The sequence below is a fragment of the Psammomys obesus genome, unplaced genomic scaffold (assembly GCF_907164565.1).
Source record: "Psammomys obesus unplaced genomic scaffold, mPsaObe1.curated_primary_1811, whole genome shotgun sequence".
Lineage (NCBI taxonomy): Eukaryota > Metazoa > Chordata > Mammalia > Rodentia > Muridae > Psammomys > Psammomys obesus.
In genome coordinates, this window is record NW_026585644.1 from 25179089 (window position 1) to 25201774 (window position 22686).

Consider the following 22686-nt stretch of genomic DNA (forward strand, 5'->3'; position numbering starts at 1 on the left):
CAATAAAACGGAGCCCTCAGAGCCCTGCAGAGACTGATACCCCAACCGAGGACAATGCATGGAGAGGACCTAAAACATCTGCTTAGATGTAGCCCATAGACTCAGTCTCCAATTGGGTTCCCTAATAAGGGGAGCAGGGCATTTTTCTGGCATGAACTCAGTGACAGGCTTTCTGATAATCCACCCCCCCTGGCGGGTGCAGCCTTTCCAGGCCACAGAAGAAGACAGTGCAAGCAGGCCTGATGAGACCTGATATGCTAGGGTCAAAATAGAAGGGGAGGAGGACCTCACTTATCCATGGACTAGGGGAGGGGCAGAGGGGGAGAAGAGGGAGGTAAAGTGGGATTGGGAAGAGACAAGAGAGGGGGGCACAGGAAGGATACCCCAGACAGAACGGCGGTCCCCAAAGCAAGGACTGGGTGTCCTTGGAAGGAGAAAACCCCACAGTAGGGGGATCATCAGGTCTACGCTCAGGACACCCAGCACCAAAAGGCTTTCTGGATTCACACAGACTCTAGGCTCTAGCTTTCTAATACAGGCAGGAGCACTATTCTTAGCCGCCATTATTGAGTACCCTTAGGGCACTGGGGCACACAGCTGCATCTTCAGACCTACAAAAGCCAGAGAGCCATTACAGCAGCCCTCAGATACTGTGCCAAGGACCAACCAGTTATCCCTAGCTAGACTGACAAAACTGTGGGAATCCCTGGTCCTTCAAGAGGGCTACACCCACAGTGTCCGGACCAGAGCAGTGACCACAGTTGACATCCCAGACAGGGACATACAGCTTCCGGTCCAGACTGAGGCACCCAGCCTTCAGACCAGAGTGGAGCCCTCAGTTACCAGCCTTCAGACCAGAGCAGCGCCCTCAGGTGCCAGCTCAACCTAGGTGCACATTCTCCAGGCCCAGAACGAAGCACTCAGCCTCTGGCCCAGAGACATGCTGGGCGCTCCTCTCACTTTCCCCGACAGAACTGTGTGCCCCAGGATAACAGACTGAGTTTCCCTGTTGGGAGAAAACCCCACAGCTAAGGAATCAGCAGGTTCTTCAAGAGGACTGTACCTGGAAAACTGTAACAATAGCAGCAGCTCACTAAATTTATAACGAGAAACCCAACAATGGGGCAGCTTTCTTGAGAACTTCTATGGGTAAGAGGAGAGCCCCCCCTGCCTAACAAAGAGCAAAGCTACTACTCAGGTCTATTCACCTGAGGTGAGCAGTGGCATCTCCGGAGAAACACTGGCCATACAGTGACCATACCCAAAAAGCAGAGGAGGACTCCTTCAGAAAAAATCATCTTCCAGCCAAGGAGATTTGCCTTACCTCAAGACTCCAGGAAGCACAGAAACTAACAGCCAGCACCTAAAACAGCCCAATGGGAAGAGGTCAACATAAAAGCTCAACTAACAAAAGACAGAGCAATATGGCATCTCCAGAATCCAGCCATCCAGGGGAAAACAGCCCTGGACAGTGCAGCATAATAGAAAATCAAGAAGATGACCTTACATTTATGCTGATGAAGAGGATAATAGAGGAAACAAATAAAATACGTAAAGAATTAGAGGAAGATAAAACCAAACAGATCATGGCTATCCATAAAGAAATGGAGGAAGTTAAAAACAAGCAGATTATGGCCATCCGTGAAGAAATACGAGAAGATGCAGCCAAACAGTTTGCGGCCTTCAGAGAAGAAATAATTAAATCACTGAAAGAAATAAAAGAAACAGAGTTGAAGGAACTAAAAGAAAAAGAAGAAAATACAATCAGACAGGTGAAGGAAGTAAACAAAACAACTCAAGACCTGAAGATAGAACTAGAAAAATTAAAGAAAACACAAATGGAGGAAATAATGGAGAGGAAGAATTTAGGGAAGAAAACAGGAACTACAGAGGTAAGAATAACCAACAGACTACAAGAGATGGAAGAAAGAATCTCAGGTATAGAAGATACAATGGAAGAAATCGATGTAACTGTCAAAGAAAATGTTAAATCCAAAAAATTCCTGATACAGATCATCCAAGAAATCCAAGACAATATGAAAAGACAAAACCTAAGAATAATAGGTATAGAGGAAAAAAAAGAGCCCCTTCTCCAAGGCCCAGAAAATATTTTCAGAAATGGCAAACCCATTAGAGTCACACCTGAGTTTTCAACAGAGACTATGAAAGCCAGAAGGATCTGGACAGATATCATGCAGACCCTAAGAGAACACAGATGTCAGCCCAGGCTACTATACCCTGCAAAACTCTCAGTCCTCATAGACAGAGAAAACAAGATATTCAATGACAAAAACAAATTTCAACAATACCTACACACAAATCCAGCATTACAGAAGACACTGGAAGGGAAAATACAACCCAAGAAAATTAACTTCTGTCAAGAAAACACAGGAAATAATTAACCTTACTACAGTAAAACAAAAAGCAACCAAGCACACAACCTTATGACCACAGCCAATATCAAAATCAAAGGATCTAGCAGCCACTGGTCATTAATCTCTCTCAACATCAATGGACTCAACTCTCCAGTAAAAAGACACAGATTAACAGAATGGATACGTAAACAAAACCCAGCAATCTGTTGCATACAAGAAACACACCTAAGGCACAAATATAGACATTACTTGAGGGTAAAAGGTTGGAAGATGACTTTCCAAGCAAAGGGACCCAAGAAACAAGCAGGAGTAGTCATTCTAATATCTGATAAAATAGACTTTCAACCAAAATTGATAAAAAAGATGGGGAAGGACACTTTATACTCATCAAGGGACAATTCCACCAGGAAGACATCACAATCCTGAACATCTATGCCCCAAATACAAAAGTACCCGATTTGTAAAAGAAACATTGATAAAATTTAAACCACATATAGATCCCCACACATTAATAGAGGGAAACTTCAACACCCCACTCTCAACAAAGGACAGGTCAACAAAACAGAAATTAAACAAAGAAACAATAACCGTGACAGAGGTCATGAATCAAATGGTCCTCACAGACATTTACAGAACTTTACACCCAAACGCAAAAGAATTTACCTTTTTCTCAGCACCTCATGGAACCTTCTCCAAAGTAGATCATATAGTTGGTCACAAAGCAAGCCTCAACAGATACAAGAAGATTGAAATATTCCTTGTATCTTGTCTGATCACCATGGAATAAAGCTGGACTTCAACAACAACAGAAATAGCAAAAAGTCTACACACCCATGGAAACTGAACAACTTGTTACTAAATGACAGTTGGGTCAGGGAAGAAATAAAGAAAGAAATTAAAGTCTTCCTAGAACTCAGTGAAAATGAAGACACAACATACCCAAACTTGTGGGAGACAATGAAAGTGCTAAGAGGAAAGTTCATAGCACTAAGTGCCTTCAAGAAGAAATTTGAGACAGCTCATTCAAGCAACTTAATGGCCCACTTAAAAACCCTAGAAAAAGAAGAAGCAGACACACCAAAAAGGAGTAGACAGCTGGAAATAATCAAACTCAGGGCTGAAATCAATCAATTAGAAACAAATAAAACAATTCAAAGAATCAATGAAACCAAGAGCTGGTTCTTTGAGAAAATCAACAAGATCGACAAACCCTTACCCAAGCTAACTAAAAGGCAGAGAGACACCACCCAAATCAACAAAATCAGAAATGAAAAGGGGGACATAACTACAGACACTGAGGAAATCCAAACAATCATTAGGACTTACTTCAAAAGTCTATATGCCACAAAATTTGAAAATCTAAATGAAATAGACAATCATCTTGATCGATTTGACTCACCAAAGCTGAACCCGGACAAGGTAAATAAATTAAATAGTCCTATATCCCCCAAAGAAATAGAAGCGGTCATCAAAAGTCTCCCATCCAAAAAAAGCCCAGGACCAGATGGCGTCAGCATAGAATTCTACCAGACCTTCAAAGAAGAGCTAACTCCAATTCTCTTCAAACTATTCCACAAAATAGAAACAGAAGGAACATTACCAAACTCATTCTATGAAGCCACAGTCACCTTGGTACCTAAACCTCACAAAGACTCAACAAAGAAAGAGAATTTCAGGCCAATCTCCCTTATGAACATTGATGCTAAAATACTTAACAAAATATTTGCAAACCAAATCCAAGAACACATCAAAGATATTATCCACTATGACCAAGTAGGCTTCATCCCAGGTATGCAGGGGTGGTTCAATATATGGAAATCCATCAATGTGATCCACCATATTAACAAACGGAAAGAAAAAAACCACATGATAATCTCCTTAGATGCTGAAAGAGCATTTGACAAAATCCAACATCCATTCATGTTTAAAGTATTGGAGAGATCAGGGATACAAGGCACACATCTAAACGTAGTAAAGGCGATATACAGCAAGCCTATAGCCAACATCAGACAAAACAGAGAGAAACTTAAAGCAATCCCAATGAAATCAGGGACAAGGCAAGGCTGCCCACTCTCTCCATATCTCTTCAACATAGTTCTGGAAGTCCTTACTAGAGCAATAAGACAGTTGAAGGAAATCAAGGGGATACAGATGGGAAAGGAAGAAGTCAAATTTTCACTATTTGCAGATGATATGATAGTATACATGAGTGACCCAAAAACTCTACCAGGGAACTCCTACAGTTGATAAACACCCTCAGCAAAGTGGCTGGATACAAAATTAACTCAAAAAAAAAATAAGTAGCACTCCTGTATACAAAAGACAAAAGGGATAAGAAAGAAATTAGAGAAATAACACCCTTCATAATAGCCACAAATGACATAAAGTACCTTGGTGTAACCTTAACCAAGCAAGTCAGAGACTTGTATGAAAAAAATTTCAAGTCTCTGAAGAAAGAATTAGAAGAAGATATCAGAAGACAGAAAGATCCCCCCTGCTCATGGCTTGTCAGGATTTACATTGTAAAAATGGCCATCTTACCAAAAGCAATCTACAGATTTAATGCAATTCCCATCAAATTACCAACATAATTCTTTACAGACCTGGAAAGAAAAATTCTCAACTTCATATGGAATAACAAGAAACCGAGAATTGCTAAAACAATCCTCTACAATAAAAGATCTTCTGGAGGTATCTCCATCCCTGATCTCAAGCTGTACTATAGAGCAACAGTTATAAAAACTCCATGGTACTGGCATAGAAATAGAATGGTGGATCAATCGAACGGAACAGAAGATCCAGAAATAAACCCACACACTTATGGACACTTGATTTTTGATAAAGATGCCAAAACCATACAATGGAAAAAAGACAGCATCTTCAACATAAGGTGCTGGTCCAACTGGATGTCTACATGTAGAAAAATGAAAATAGATCCATACTTATCACCCTGCACAAAACTGAAGTCCAAGTGGATCAAAGACCTCAACATAAAACCAGACACATTAAATCAGCTAGAAAAAAAGTGTTTAATACCCTAGAACTCATTGGTACAGGAGAAAACTTCTTGAACAGAACACCAACAGCACAGGCTCTAAGAGCAACAATCAATAAATGGGACCTCATGAAACTGAAAAGCTTCTGTAAAGCAAAGGACACTGTCATCAAAACAAAGCGACTGCCTACAGATTGGGAAAGAATCATCACCAACCCTTTATGTGACAGAGGACTCATATCCAGTATATATAAAGAACTAAACAAGCTGAAAAGCAGCAAACCAAGTAATCCACTTAAAAAATGGGGAACAGAGCTAAACAGAGAACTCTCTGTAGAGGAATATCGAATGGCAGAGAAGCACTTAAAGAAATGCTCAACCTCATTAGCCATTAGGGAAATACAAATTAAAACCCTGAGATTTCACCTTACACCCATCAGAATGGCCAAGATGAAAAACTCAAGTGACAACACATGCTGGAGAGGTTGTGGAGAAAGGGGAACACTTCTCCACAGCTGGTGGGAATGTAAACCTGTACAACCACTCTGGAAATCTATCTGTCACTTTCTCAGACAACTGGGAATAGCACTCCCTCAAGATCCAGCCATACCACTCCTAGGCTTATATCCAAAAGAGGTTCAAGTACACAAAAAGGATATTTGCTCAACCATGTTTGTAGTAGCTTTATTTGTAATAGCCAGAAGCTGGAAACAGCCCAGATGCCCCTCAACTGAAGAATGGATGTAGAAACTGTGGTACATCTATTCAACAGAGTATTACTCAGCAATGAAAAATAAGGAAATCATTAAATTTATAGGTAAATGGTGGGACCTGGAAAGGATCATCCTGAGTGAGTTGTCCCAGAAGCAAAAAGACACACACAGTATATACTCACTCATATAAACATACAATATAGAATAAACCCACTAAAATCTATACATCTAAACAAACTAAGCAAAAGAGAGGACCCTAACTAAAGTGTTCAATCCCCATCCTGAAAGGCAAAGAGGATGGACATCAGAAGAAAAAGAAAACAGAAAATAACCTAGGAACCTGCTACAGACGGCCTTTGAAAGCCAGAAGAAGAAAACAGGAAACAACCTGGGAACCTGCCACAGAGGGCCTCTGAAATCCTCTGCCATGCATACTGTCAAAGCAGATGCTGAGCCTGATAGCCAACTGATGGGCAGAGTGAATGGAATTTTATGTAAGAAGTGGGAAATAGTAAGAGCTGGAGAGGACAGGAACTCCACAAGGAGAGCAACAGAACAAGAAAATTTGAACACAGGGAACTTCCCCGAGACTCCAACCAAGGACTATTCATGGAGATAACCTAGAACCCTGACAATGCAGCCACTTCTGATGAGAACTGATAGACTAAGATCAGAAAGAAGGAGGGGACGACCTCCCCAACAGTGGACTTGGGGAGGGGCATGCATGCAGAAAGGGGGGAAGGGTGGGACCGGGAGGGGAGGAGGGAGGGCCTTATGGGGGGATACAAAATGATTAAAGTGTAGTTAATAAAAGTTAAAGAAGAAAAAAGAAGATAAACAAGAAAGAGAACCCAGGGTAAGATGATTAGTTCTCACTTAGGAAGACAAATGGGATGTGCATTGGACGTAGGAGTAAACAAGTAACAGGACAGGAGCCTACTGTAGAAGGCCCTGAAAGACTCTATGTAGCAGTGTATCAAAGCAGATACTAAGACTCATAACCAAACCTTTGGCAGGGAATCATTTGAAAGAAGGGTGAGTTTGTATGATGTGGAAAGGATAGGAGCTCCACAGGGACAAAATATATCTGGGCACAGGGGTCTTTTCTGAGTCTGACACTCCGCCAAGGACTATGTATGGATATAACCTAGAACATCTGCTTGGATGAAGCCCGTGGTAGCTCAGTAACCAACTGGTTTCCCATAGTAAGGGGAACAGGGACTATTTCTGACAGGAACTAAATGGCAGGCTCTTTGACCTCCCCACCCCCAGAGGGAGGAGCAGTCCTGATAGGCCACAGAGGAGGACTTTGCAGCCAGTCCTAAAGATACCTGATAAAACAGACATTGTCATTACAGAAGAGTGAGTTTAAGGACAGCCTGGGCAAATCTACAAGACCCTGTCTCAAAGCAGAAAGTCAAAGGAGAGCTGCAAATGTCGCCTATTTGGAAAGTTTCTATCTAGTGTGCAGGAAGCCCCAGGTTCAACTTCTGGTAGAGAACAAACAAAAAAAACTAAACAAAATAAAAAATATTAACAGTAATGCTTGTTTTAGATTTGTCTGCAGAAGATACATATTATATTTAATAATAAAACCATTCTCGGTGTTTGTGTGTGTTTGAGTGTATCCATATGCAGGTGCATGTGTATGTGTGTGTGTGGAGTGAGGTATCAGAGGACAGCTTTGGATTGCCATTCACCTGTTTTTTTTTTAATTCTTTATTAATTACATTTTATTCGCTTTGTATCCCCCCTGTGGTTCCCACCCTCCTTCAGTCCCAATCCCTCCCTTCCTCCCCCCTTTGCACGCATTCCCCTCCCCAAGTCCACTGATATGGGAGGTTTTCTTTTCCTTCCTTCTGATCCTATTCAATTAGGTCTCATCAGGAGTGGCTACATTGTCTTCCTCTGTAGCCTGGTAAGGCTGCTCCCAACCTTGGACCTCCACACAGATGTAGCCCATGGCAGTTCAGTGTCTAAGTGCATTCCATAGTAAGAGGAACAGGGACTATCTCTGACATGAACTGATTGGCCTGCTCTTTAATCACCTGTTTTTATGAGGAAAGATATTTTTATTGGCCTTAGGCGCACCCATGAGGCTACGCTGGCTGAACAGTGAGGCTCAGGGATTGGCTGTCTCTGCTGCAGTTACAGACAGGCAGCATGTCTTACTACATACATTCAGCTGTCAGGATCCTAGGAATCAGCTCTTGGCTCCATGTCTGTGTACCAAACAATTTCCTAGTTAAGCTCTCCTTTGATCTCAAATTTCCTCCATTATATTGTACTAAGGAGCTCCACAAGAGGAGCAACAGAACCAAAAACTCTGGCCACAGGGGTCTTTTCTGAGACTCTAACCAAGGATCATTCATGGAGATAACCTGGATCCCCTGCACAAAGGTAGCCCATAGCAGCTCAGTATCCAAGTGGGTTCCCTAGTAAGGGGAACAGGGGCTATCTCTGACATGAACTCAGTGGCTGGCTCTTTGATCACCTTCTCCTGAGCAGGGAGCAGCCTTGACAGGCCACAGAGGAAGATAATGCAGCCAGTCCTGATGAGACATGATAGGCTAGGGTCAGAGGGAAGGGGAGGAAGACCTCACCTATCAGTGGACTGGGAGAGGGGCATGGGAGGAGATAAAGGAGGGAGGGTGGGGTTGGGAGGGAATGGGGGAGAGGGCTACAGTTGGAATATGAAGTGAATAAACTGTAATTAATAAAAAAATAAAAATAAAATAACCTTGTGTTTGATTATTATTATCAATTTGAGATTGGGGAGGGATGGAAGAGGTCGGAGGGAGAGCACATGGTAGGAGTTGGAGGGTAGAAAAAGAAGAGAAAAAAGAAGTGATTGATTTTAGTTAAAAATATAAAGATAAATAAAAATGTCTTTCTAAAACAACAAAACAAAAATAAAACTATGAACAATACTAAATTTTGTTAGCCTAGCTTTAGCCCAGTTCCTTTTCCTCCCTCAAAAGTGCAAAAGTGGTCCTTCATATCTATCCATAACCTTGATCATTCGTAGATTTGTAGCAAGATTCACTTTCCTCTACACATCCTCATTCCCATACACATTACCTGTATGCTTCATTCCCTTGCCAGCTCTGCCTGCATACACCCATAGGCCTGCAGAAGCATTCTCTTGTAAGATAGTGACCAGATTTTGACCACAGCCCATCCCTATGTGTGTTACTTGTATCTTCGGCACTGTCTGGGGTTCGTGTGCACAGTAATTTATAGTGACAGTTCACAGGAGTTCCTTCAGTGAATGTGTCGTTTATCCATGCCATAAGGTTTCAGACTTTGATAGCTGAAATGGATAGCAGCATGTATCAGAAATTGGAACATACCACCTTTGACTAGACCTCACAGAGCCTCAAAGGCATGCCTTGAATTCTAGAGGCCAGCAGAGACATAAGAAGGGCTTTAGGTGGTCTCAAGGGGAAGCATACACTTCATCACTGATGGGTTTGGAGCCAGCACAGCTTGAGCTGTGCACCAATGTCCCAGAGAAAGAGTAAGACTTTTAAATTACATTATTGCGCCATAATTCACAGGTAAAGTTTACTCTTTTAAAGAATTAAGTTCAGTGATTCTGGTGTAAGTAGTTAGCAGCTCCAATCTGATTTTGAACCATTTTGAACCATTCAGTCATTCCGGAGAAAGGAGTACTATTAGTAACTACTGTTCATGCTCCAGTGACCTCCAGCAGCCCACAGCCTACTCTGAGTTTCAGTCTCTGATTTACCAGTCCTGCAAATAAGAATTTAATGGGATTATAAAGTATGTTGATTTCACAACTGGCTTTTTCCACTATCTTAAGTCTGATCTGTATTGACAAGTGGGCTCTCTCATCTAACTCTGTACAGCACATTTTATATCTAAACTCATATCTACCTTTATGTTGGAGCTGAATAAATTTAAGCCATTTAATCACGCTTAAATAACAGTATACATTAATATAGTTCATTTAAATTCTTTTCACTTTTGATGACTATTGTTAAAAATGCTCCGTTGAGAACCCATAAAGTTTTGTATGTATCTGTGTTCTCTATTTTTGGGGTACATGTTTAGAAAGAGGGTCACTATGTCATATGATTACCCTATATTTAATATGCTGAACCAATTAATGCCTTTCCCAAATAATTATAATAATTATGTTACATTTTCGTCAGCAATGAGGACATAGTTTACATTACAACAAGGTTGACTCTTACAGGTATAACTTATAAATTATACACTTCCTCCCTGACAGTAGATGCATTTTATAAAAGCATGCTATCGATACATGACAAGGCAACAATCTAAAGGAAAAAAAAAATCAGTTTTTGAGCATGTAACTATAAGAAAGTATGTACATTGACAGACAATTGTAGCACAGAACTGTAGATTTCAGGACCCAGAATATTCCCCAATAAATAACACATTCCTCTCAAATGACATGAAATGTTGTTTTATGGACCATTTGTGTTTTCAAATGGTTCTGCTTACACAATGCAGAAGGATGTTTCTTTCTCCTCTTCTTCCTCCTCCTCCTTCTTTTTCAGATGGGAGTTTCTCTGTGTAGCCCTGGCTGTCCTGGAACTTATACTGTAGGCCAGGATGGCCTGGAACTCAGAGATCTGCCCGCCTCTGCTGGGATTAAAGGCATGTGCCACTACCACCTGGCTCAGAAGGATATTTTTATCTCAGGAAAAAGACCTCTCACCAGAAAAACAAAAACAGAAAATGGCACCTTTAGTAACAATATTTTAGAAGAATTTCTGTCCCTGTAGTGGGGAGCAGAAATTCACATCCACTTCAGCTGAAAGGTGACAACAGCTGATGTGTGAGAGAGATGGAATCAAGGACTTAAGAAGCTAAACTGCTGATATTTGCCATAGATACAATTTCGTATATAGAAGATCCAAAATCATGCAGACAAAATATTGTGCTTACTAAGAATCTCCAGTTGGTTTTTGGGATAAAAGAGTAAGAATAAAAAGTCATTAGTATTTTTCATTATTAGCAAATCAATATAGTTTGTTACTCTGTATTATCACAGGATCAATAATGTTCTGCTTAATACTCAACAATGAAATCTATATGAAAATTCCAACTCTGAATCAAGACTCTCTCATATTTACACATATATGGAGATGGAATAGATAAACACCTAATCTAACAAGACAATTTTAGAAAATGGGCAACACTCAAGGGCTTGTTACAACAATATAAATGTAATCCTTAAAGGTATTATCCTAAAATGGCATGGTTTTGACATAGGTCTGAGAAAATAAATAAAAGGAAAAGAATAAAGAATATGAAGCCAGCCCCTAGGCACTTAGGAAAGTTGTACATAACAGAGTTTAATTCAGAGATGTAGGGAGGGCCTGGATAATTCAGTGACTAGTGTGAGTGTGCAGCTCTGGTGGCTCTGTCCTTGGAACCTCCAGAGCATCATCAAGCCTGTGCACTAAGAGAGCTGTTTGTGAGCTTCATCCCTGGAAATAGAAGAAAAAGCTACCCAATTTACTAGGAATTTACTCACCAATCGTGTGGAGAACACAGCTTTTAGATCTTCGTAGGATTCCTGAATTTCTGACTCTTTCATATATTTATTTATTTTGGCTTTCTACTTTTCCTTTCTCTTTTCCTTTCCCTCTTTCCTTTTCTTCTTTTGTATTATTTCTCTCTGCTTCCTCCTATCCTTCCTCTTTCTCTCCCTCCCTCCCTGCCTCCCTCTTTCCTTCTTTCCTATAACTATCATTGCTTTCTTTCCCTTCCTTCCTTCCTTCCTTCCTTCCTTCCTTCCTTCCTTCCTTCCTTTCTTTTCCTTCCTCCCTCCCTTCCTTCCTTCCTTCCTTCCTTCCTTCCTTCCTTCCTTCCTTTCTTTTCCTTCCTTCCTTCCTTCCTTCCTTCCTTCCTTCCTTCCTTCCTTCCTTTCTTCCTTCCTTCCTTTCCCTTCCTTCCTTCCTTCCTTCCTTCCTTCCTTCCTTCCTTCCTTCCTTCCTTCCTTCCTTCCTTCCTTCCTTTTCCTTCCTTCCTTCCTTCCTTCCTTCCTTCCTTCCTTCCTTCCTTCCTTCCTTTCTTTCCCTTTTTTTGTTATCTTGTTTTTTCTCTAAATCAACACAAGTCAACTCCCTAGAAAGAGAGTAGCAATGTACTGGCCTTAGGCAGGCAATAAACCAATGCTGGACCCCTAAGAGAAAGGAGCCTTGATGGAGGACTAGTGTTGCAGCTAGCTGTGGCCACTTCTGCATGAGGCCAGGGTCTGTCCCCAAAGGCGTTCGACCCATGGCAGCATGTGGCGCTGTGCTGCTGGGGAGGAGGCAGGGAAGCAGATCCATCAACTGCCTCTGCACCGAGCTAGTGTCATTCTGGCGGCATTCTAATGAGGACAAACAGATGGTGGCTGGCAGTGTATTCTCTTCGATATTTCACTTATGTCTGATATCCATGCTGCATCATTCCTGGACAAAAATCAATTTCCTTTCTGTTTACGTCAAAACTCATGTACTCTGCTCAGTGTCTAAAAAAATCACTGGAGCTGAATTTTCATACTGAGATCTCATTTTACTTACAAAAGTGAAACTGCATGAGAATCACTGAGTTCAGGTGACATTCAGCTTTGAACACACCCTAGGAAGCAGAATATTTTAGTTCCAAGAGATCTCATCAGAGAATCAAGCATAAGATGGGCAAAATGCAAGCCCCAGCATCACCGAGCCTATTAGGATGAAACAGTATTTAGTAAATATCAACTGAAAATAAGCAGAGTTTATATATGTTTTTTTTAATTTTTTTCTTTATTAATTACACTTTATTCACTTTGTATCCCCCCCATGGTTTCCTCCATCCTCCTGTCCCAATCCCTCCCTTCCTCCACCCTCTGCATGCATGCCCCTCCCCAAGTCCACTGATAGGGGAGGTCTTCTTTTTTTTCCTTCTGATCCTAGTCAATTAGGTCTCATCAGGAGTGGCTGAGTTGTCTTCTTCTGTGGCCTGGTAATGCTGCTTCCCCCTCAGGGGGAGGTAATTAAAGAGCAGGCCAATCAGTTCATGTCAGAGACAGTCCCTGTTCCTATTACAATAAAACCCACTTGGATACTGAACTGCCATGGGCTAAATCTGTGCAGGGGTCTTAGGTTATCTCCATGCACAGTCCTTGGTTGGAATAGCAGTCTCACGAAAGACCCCTGTGCTCAGATTTTTTTGGTTCTGTTGCTCTCCTTGTAGAGTTCATGTCCTCTCCAGATCCTACTGTTTCCCATTTCTTTCCTAAGATTCCCTGCACTCTGCCCAAAAGTTGCCAATAAGTCTCAGCATCTCATTGATACTCTGCAGGGCAGAGCCTTTCAAAGGTCCTCTGTGTCAGGCTCCTGACTTGTTCGCTCTTTTCTCCCTCTTCTGATGTCCATCATCTTTGCCTTTCTGGATAGGAATTGAGCATTTTATCAAGCGTCCTCCCTCTTAATTAGTTTCTTTAGGTGTACAGATTTTAGTAGGTTTATCCTATATTATATGTCTATATGAGTGAGTATATACTGTGTGCATCTTTCTGCTTCTGGGATAGCTCACTCAGGATGATCTTTTCCAGATCCCACCATTTACCTGCAAATTTCATGATTTCCTTGTTTTTTATTGCTGAGTAATATTCTATTGTGTAGATATAGAAGAATTTGTGCATCCACTCCTCTACTGAGGGGCATCTGGGCTGTTTCCAGCTTCTGGCTACTACAAATAAGGCTGCTAAAAACATGGTTGAGCAAATGTCCTTATTGTGTACTTGAGAATCTTTTGGATATATGCCTAGGAGTGGTATAGCTGGATCTCGAGGAAGAGCTATTCCTAGTTGTCTGAGAAAGCGCCAGATTGCTTTCCAGAGTGGTTGTACAAGTATACATTCCCACTAGCAGTGGAAGAGGGTTCCCCTTTCTCCACAACCTCTCCAGCATGTGTTGTCTCTTGAGTTTTTGATCTTAGCCATTCTGATGGGTGTAAAGTGAAATCTTAGGATTGTTTTGATTTGCATTGCCCTGATGGTTAATGAGGTTGAGCATTTCTATAAGTGTTTCTCTGCCATTCAATATTCCTCTGCAGAGAATTCTCTGTTTAGCTCTGTACCCCATTTTTTAATTGGATTACTTGATTTTTTGCTGTTTAACTTTTTTAGTTCTTTATATATACTGGATATTAGCCCTCTGTCAGATATAGGATTGGTGAAGATCTTTTCCCAATCTGTAGGCTGTCGTTTTGTTCTGAGGACAGTGTCCTTTGCTTTACAGAAGCTTTTCAGTTTCATGAGGTCCCATTTATTGATTGTTGCTCTTAGAGCCTGTGCTGTTGGTGTTCTGTTCAGGAAGTTGTCTCCTGTGCCAATGAGTTCAAGGGTATTCCCCACTTTTTCTTCTAACTGATTTAATGTGTTGGGTTTTATGTTGAGGTGTTTGATCCATTGGACTTCAGTTTTGTGCAGGGTGATAAGTATGGAACTATTTGCATTTTTCTACATGTAGACTTCCAGTTAGACCAGCACCATTTGCTGAAGATGCTGTCTTTTTTCTATTGAATGGATTTGGCATCTTTGTCAAAAATCAGGTGTCCATAAGTGTGTGGGTTTATTTCTGGGTCTTCTATTCGATTCCATTGATCCACCAGGCTGTTTCTATGCCAGTACTATGCAGTTTTTAGTATTGTTGCTCAATAGTACAGCTTGAGATCAGGGATGGAGATACCTCCTAAAGATCTTTTACTGTAGAGAATTGTTTTAGCAATTCTGGGTTTCTTGTTGTTCCATACAAGGTGAGAATTTTTCTTTCAAGATCTGTAAAGAATTGTGTTGGTAATTTGATGGGAATTTCATTGAATCTGTATATTGCTTTTGGTAAGATGGCCATTTTTTGCAATGTAAATCCTGCCAAGCCATGAGCATGGGCGATCTTTCCATCTTCTGATATCTTCTTCTAATTCTTTCTTCAGAGAGACTTGAAATTTTTTTCATGTAAGTCTTTGATTTGCTTGTTTAGGTTCACACCAAGGTACTTTATGTCCTTTGTGGCTATTGTGAAGGGTATTGTTTCCCTAATTCTTTCTCAGCCCTTTTGTTCTTTGTATACAGGAAGGCTACTGATTTTTTTGAGTTAATTTTATATCCAGCTACTTGGCTGAAGGTGTTTATCAGCTGTAGGAGTTCCCTGATAGAATTTTTGGGCTCACTCAGGAATACTATCATATCATCTGCACACAGTGATACTTTGCCTTCTTCCTTTTCTATTAGTATCCCTTTGATCTCCTTCAGGTGTCTTATTGCTCTAGCTAGGACTTCAAGAACAATGTTGAAAAGATATGGAGAGAGTGGACAGCCTTGCCTTGTCCCTGATTTCAGTTGGAATGATTTAAGTTTCTCTCCATTGAATTTGATGTTGGCTATAGGTTTGCTGTATATCGCCTTTACTATGCTCAGGTATGTGCCTTGTATCCCTGATCTCTCCAATACTTTAAACATGAATGGATGTTGGATTTTGTCAAATGCCTTTTCAGCATCTAAGGAGATGATCATGTGGTTTTTCTCCTTCAGTTTGTTTATGTGGTGGATCACAGTGATGGATTTCCATATATTGAACCCCCCTGCATGCCTGGGATGAAGCCTACTTGGTTGCAGTGGATGATGTCTTTGATGCGTTCTTGGATTTGGTTTACAAGTATTTTGTTGAGTATTTTTGCATCAATGTTCACAAGGGAGATTGGCCTAAAATTCTCTTTCTTTGTTGGGTCTTTGTGAGGTTTAGGTACCAAGGTGACTGTGGCTTCATAAAATGAGTTTGGTAATGTTCCTTCTGTTTCTATCTTGTGGATTAGTTTGAAGAGTATTGGTGTTAGCTCTTCTTTGAATGTCTGGTAGAATTCAGCACTGAAACCATCTGGCCTTGGGCTTATTTTGCATGGTAGACTTTTGATGACTGCTTCTATTTCCTTAGGGGATATAGGACTATTTAATTGGTTTACCTGGTCTTGAGTTAGCTTTGGCATGTAGAAACGGTCAAGAAAATTGTCCATTTCATTTAGATTTTCAAATTTTGTGGCATATAGACTTTGGAAGTAAGACCTAACTATTGTTTGGATTTCCTCAGTGTCTGTAGTTATGTCCCCCTTTTCATTTCTGATTTTGTTGATTTGGATAGTTTCTCTCCGCCTTTTAGTTTGGCTAAGGGTTTGTTGATCTTGTTGATTTTCTCAAAGAGCCAGCTCTTGGTTTCATTGATTCTTTGAATTGTTTTATTTGTTTCTAATTGATTGATTTCAGCCCTGAGTTTGATTATTTCCAGCCGTCTATTCCTCTTCAGTGTGTCTCCTTCTTTTTTTTCTAGGGCTTTTAAGTGGGCCATTAAGTTGCTTGCATGAGATGTTTCGAGTTTCTTTTTGAAGGCACTTAGTGCTATGAACTTTCCTCTTAGCACTGCTTTCATTGTGTATCATAAGTTTGGGTATGCTGTGCCTTCAATTTCAATGAATTCTAGGAAGTCTTTAATTTCTTTCTTTATTTCTTCTCTGACCCAGCTGTCATTTACAAGCAAGCTGTTCAGTTTCCATGTGTGTGTAGGACTTTTGCTATTTTTGTCATTGAGGTCCATTTTTAGTCCATGGTGTTCAGATAGGAAACAAGGGATTATTTCAATATTCTTGTATTTGTTTAGGCTTCCTTTGTGACCAACTATATGGTCTATTTTGGAGAAAGTTCCATGAGGTGCTGAGAAGAAGGTAAATTTTTTGAGTTTGGGTGAAAGGTTCTGTAGATGTCTGTGACGTCCATTTGATTCATGACCTCTGTCAGAGTTATTGTTTCTTTGTTTAATTTCTGTTTTGTTGACCTGTCCTTTGTTGAGAGTGGGGTGTTGAAGTTTCCCACTATTAATGTGTGGGGTCTATGTGTGGTTTAAGTTTTATTAAAGTTTCTTTTACAAATGTGGGTGCCTTTGCATTTGGGGCACAGATGTTCAGGATTGTGATATCTTCCTGGTTGATTTTTCCCTTGATGAGTATGAAGTGTCTTTCTCTATCTCTTTTGATTGATTTTGGTTGAAAATCTACTTTATTAGATATTAGAATGGCTACTCCGCTTGCTTCTTGGGTCCATTTGCTTAGAAAAGCATCTTCCAGCCCTTTACTCTCAGTAATGTCTATCTTTGTGATTTAAGTGTGTTTCTTGTATGTAACAGATTGTTGGGTCTTGTTTATGCATCCATTCTGTTAGTCTGTGCCTTTTTATTGGGGAATTGAGTCCATTGATGCTGAGGGAGATTAATGACCAGTGGCTGTTAGATCCTTTGATATTGATGTTGGCCATGTTAGTGTGTTTTTGTGTTTGGCTACTTTTGTTTTGCTGTAGTGAGGTTATTTATTTCCTGTGATTTCTTGAAATTAGTTAGTTTTCTTGGGTTGTATTTTCCTTCTAGCATCTTCTGTAATGCTGGATTTGTGTGTAGGTATTGTTGAAATTTGTTTTTGTAATTGAATATCTTGTTTTCTCATTCTATGAGGACTTTGAGTTTTGCTGGTTACAGTAGCCTAGGCTGACATCTGTGTTCTCTTAGGGCCTGCATTATATCCGTTCAGGCTCTTCTGGCTTTCATAGTTTCTGTTGAGAAGTCAGGTGTGATTCTGATGGGTTTGCCATTATACGTTACTTGGCCTTTTTCTCTTGCAGCTTTTAGTATTTTTTCTTTGTTCTGTATACTTACTGTTTTGATTATTATGTGACTGTAGTATTTTCTTTTCTGGGTTAATTTATTAGGTGTTCTGTAAGCCTCTCGTATTCTTATAGGCCTCCCCTTTAAATTGGGAAAATTTTCTTCAATGATTTTGTTGAAAATATTTTCTGGGCATTGGAGGAGGGAATCTTCTTTTTCCTCTATACCTATTATTCTTAGGTTTTGTCTTTTTATGTTGTCTTGGATTTCTTGGATGGTTTGTGTCAGGAATTTTTTAGATTTATTATTTTCTTTGTCAGATACATTGATTTCTTCCATTGTATCTTCCACTCCTAAGATTCTTTCTTCCATCTCTTGTAGTCTGTTGGTTATGCTTACCTCTGTAGTTCCTGTTTTCTTTCCTAGGTTCTCCCTCTCTGTAATTTCCTCCGTTTGTGTTTTCTTTAATTCTTCCAATTCTATCTTCAGATCTTGAACCATTTTGTTGATTTCCTTCACGTGTCTGACTGTATTTTTCTGTTTTTCCTTCAATTTCTTCAGCTCTTTGTTTGAACGTTCCTCTCTTTCTTTTATTTCTTTCAGTGACACTAAATGTTTGGCTGCATCTTCCTGTATTTCTTTACGGATGACCATAATCTGTTTTATTATATTTTCCTCTAATTCCTTACGCAGCATTTTATTTACTTCCTCATTTAGCCTCTTCATAAGCATAGATATAAGGTCATCTTCTTGAATTTCACTTATGTTAGGGTGTCCAGGTGCCCCTCGATAACTGCGTTCTGAGGATGCCATATTTTTTTTGCCTTTTGTTGGTTGTGCTTTTTTGCTGGCCTCTACCCACCTCTCTGTCTCAGGTGTTGTCTGTCAATTTCTGGTGCCTACTGAGTCCTGGGGCAGGGAGAATCCACTTGGCGGGGTTCTGAAGTTCTCCTCTGCTTTGTGGGTATGGTCAACTGAATAGTGGTGCTTCTCAGGAATTGTCACAGTTCACTTCAGGTGTATGGACCTATATGGTAACTGTGGTATTCAGGAAGGCTCTCCTCTCATCAGGAGAGGTCCTGGTGATGGCTGCCCTGCTGCTGGGTTTCTTAGTCTGAACTTAGTGAGCAGCAGCTGTTGCTCTTTAGGTGTAATTTTTGGGTGCAGCCCTCTTGAAGAACCAGGGATTCCCACAGTTTTGTCAGTCTAGCTAGGGATAACTGGTTGATCCTTGGCGCAGTATCTGAGGGCTGCTGTAATGGCTCTCTGGCTTTTGTAGGTCTGAGGATATAGCTGTGTGCCCCAGTGCCCTGTCGGTACTCAATAATGTAGGGTGAGCCCAGCACTCCTGCCTGCAGTAGAAGGCTAGAGCCTAGAGTCTGCGTGAATCCAGAAAGTCTTTTGGTGCTGGGTGTCCTGAGCGTTAGACCTGATGATCCCCCCCACACACTATGGGGTTTCTTCCTGACAAGGACACCCAGTCTTTGCTTTGGGGATAGCCTTTCTGTCTGTGATGGCGAGTAGAACCTGCAGGCACAGACTTACATGGCTCTGGCTTTCTGGGGATTGGGTGCCTGGGCGTCTGCCTAATCTGGTTAACTTTTCCCGAGACCTTTTTGGGGTGGTGGTATCAGCTGAGTGCTCTGAGATCAGACCAGCCGTTCCCCTCCCTGTGGGTTTGCACCCGACAGTGAAACTCAGTCTCTGATGCCCTGGGGCCCACAGTTCTATCTGGGGCAGCGAATCAGGTGTGCAGGCAGGGCTCTGTGCGGGTGCCTGGGTCCCCGGCTCTGGCTCCGGGCTGGCTCCTGGGGCACCCTCGGAACCCGTGTCTTTTCCAGGGGATGTCTGGGTGACTTAAGGTCGGTCCCAATCATTTCCTGCATCGTGAGGTTATCTCTCGACTGGAAATTCCAGTCTCTGATGTTGTGGGGCCCACAATTCCATCTGGAACAGTGACCAGAGCACACTGCCTTGTGGCTCTGGGCTGGCAACCAAGCACCTGGTGGAACCGGGACTCTTCCGCGGTTTAGCTAGGTGAGTTAAAGCTGATTGAATCCCCCACCGTGGGGTATCCTCTCACCTGGGAAACACAATCACTTGTGTTTTATGGCTGCGAGTTCTGACTGCTGGTCACTGTGCGATCCTGCTGTGCTGCTGGTCACAATGAGAGTCCTCCTGGCGCCGCCATCTTGCCCTGCCCCCATATATGTTTTTTTTAATTTGTTAATTTTGTCTCAAAAATTGTTAGCACAATGGAAGAAAATCTTCAGCATAGCCTTGACAGCAATAATAGAAATAACATTAAGTAGAAATAAAAAAGAATCAAACAAATTTAAATTGTGCAGAACTGTGATATAAAAATCCATACTGAGTTTAACCCTATGAGTATATGATGATGAATCCATTAATTGCCGTAAGTTATGGGAGACAGGAAGGGCCTGTAGTTGGTACCTAAATTTGCACCTGGACATGGGCAGAAGAAAAGATGTCAGTCTAGTGTAGTCTAAAGCTGTGACTGCTCCCATGTTTGAACAAAATGTGTGTCTAGGTGATGTTGGTAGGAGTTCCAGGGAAGCAGCGAAACTCAGCGTTCAGTTGGGAATGAGAGAAACCACCAACGTTCTGTATGTGTTATTAGAGGAAGAAGCATACCAGCCTCTGAAGTAAGCTTTCCACTCGGGGGAATCAGGTCCCTGAGAAGCGCAGGTGAGAATCAGAATCCTATAGACCACAGAGCAGTGGTTCTCAACCTTTCCAATGTTGCAAGCCTTTACTACATTTCCTCATGTTATGGTGACCTCCAACTATAGCATCGTTTTTGCTGCTACTTCATAACTGTAATTTTGCTGCTGTTATGAATTGTAATTTAAATATTTGATACACAGGATATCTGAAATGCGATTCTTGTGAACAGGTCATTCGACCCCCAGAGGGTCAGGACCCTCAGGTTGAGAACTGTTACTGTAGAGGAAACCAGAGTATGAAAAAGCAGATCCTCAAGAACATCACCTGGGCTCAAGAAAGCTAAGACAGGTCCAGTTTCTAACCCAGATATAAGTTGAGTCTTGAGTAAGGTAGCAGCTTTCCTCCAGAGCCAGGCTGGAGACCAAGATCAAGGACAGAGTAGCTGACATGGCAGAGAAGGGGACAGTAATGGGAAACGATCAAACTATCAATTTTTCCAGTAACAAATGGTATGAGATCTGGGTGAGATTTGGGGGGTGGGAGCTAGTGGCTAGGAGCCATGCAGAACTTGATGGTCAGCAGCTACATGAGCTAGCTTAGTTTAGAGATGGGGAGGAGGATGAAAAGCTTAACTCTAACTCTGACTTCTTTACAAGTTTTCAGCAGGAGCTAAGGTTATTTGCTCATGGTCTCTGTATTTAGAATCTGCCTTGGAGATTTTGTCCTGGGGGGAGGGGACAAAATGTTTCAGGAGAAATGTGGTTGTTAGGTTGCTCAGGCTTTCAGTTACTTTTATTTCTAATTTTGGGAAAGCCACAAGCAACTCACGTGCTTTAAAAGGACCCTTTTCTACACTGTATACCTGAGGACCTGGGTTTGGATGTTTCAGGGACATGAGTCTCTACCCCATGAGCATTTTATGAAGTCTAGACTTTAGAGCTGGATCTAATGTCAGAACTGTTTAAAGCTACTGTAATGATGTTTACTTTTTAAATGAGATCAAAGTAGCAGGTATACTTTCATGGAGAAAGAAGGTCCCAAAGAACTTATTTCATTTATTTAATTAAATTTTTATTTTTTTTAATATTAGTTACAGTTTAGTAACTTTGTATCCCACTCCCTCATTCCCTCCCAATCTCACCCTCCCTCCCTCCCTCCCTCCCTCATTTTCTCCCTATCCCTTTCCAATTCCACTGATAGGGGAGGACCTCCTCCCCTTTCATCAGACCCTCGCTTATCAGGTAACTTCAGGCCTGGCTGCAAAGTCCTCCTCTGTAGGCTAGCAGGGCTGCTTCTCCCTCGGGTTGGGGGGAGGGAGGTCAAAGAGCTAGCCATTGCGTTCATATAAAAAATAGTCCCTGTTCCCCTTACTAGGAAACCCACTTGGAAGAACCTTCTTGAAACTTTCCTTTTCCTACTAGCATCTTATCCAAGTATCATTTACTCTGTAATAAGGAATTATATTTTTTTTCTTAACATTACTGTTCAGAAACAGCAATTGAAATTATTGTTTATCTGAGAAGCCTTCAAAGATTATAATATAAACTAACGGCCAATTAAAGGGGGATAAAATATTAAGCTAAAAGTAGAGAAGAAAGCTGTAAGTAGGCATTATATGCTAATAACCTGAGGAAGCTAGGGAGCAGACATGTGTATTACTTTCTCAAGTCAAGCTGGACCAACAGGAGAATGTTTAGCCAATGCCCTTAAAGTGAACTGAGTGGAAAATAAATGACTCACACAGGACCAACTGGTGTAACCCAGGAGCCAGTGCCATAGGTGAAGCTATGTCATGCTGTGATGGAGAATTTTCTCTTGTTCAAAGATGCTGTTCTATTAAGTCTTTGGCTAACTGACTATAACTCACCCAAATTACAAAGACTAATGCTAATCTCCTCTAAAATAAATTCTTCAAACTATCAATTTTCACAAGAAAAATGTTTATTATTTCTAGGTGATATGACTTTCTACATAAAAATGTTAAATGATCTTTCAATGTTAAAATCATAATTCATGGACAATCTGGGGAAGATATAAATTTGCTTTGAATATAATATTTTAACCTTTTAAGCATTTCAGTTAAAAATTAAAATTTATTTGCTGTTACTATTATTGATTGCTGTCTTCTGCTAAGTTAATGCTTAAATTCATGTTAGAGTTGATTATATATGTATATTTTATAGAACAAGAAAACTCTTAAGAAGACATCTAAGATAGCTCTTGTGAAAGATGAACATTGTTCT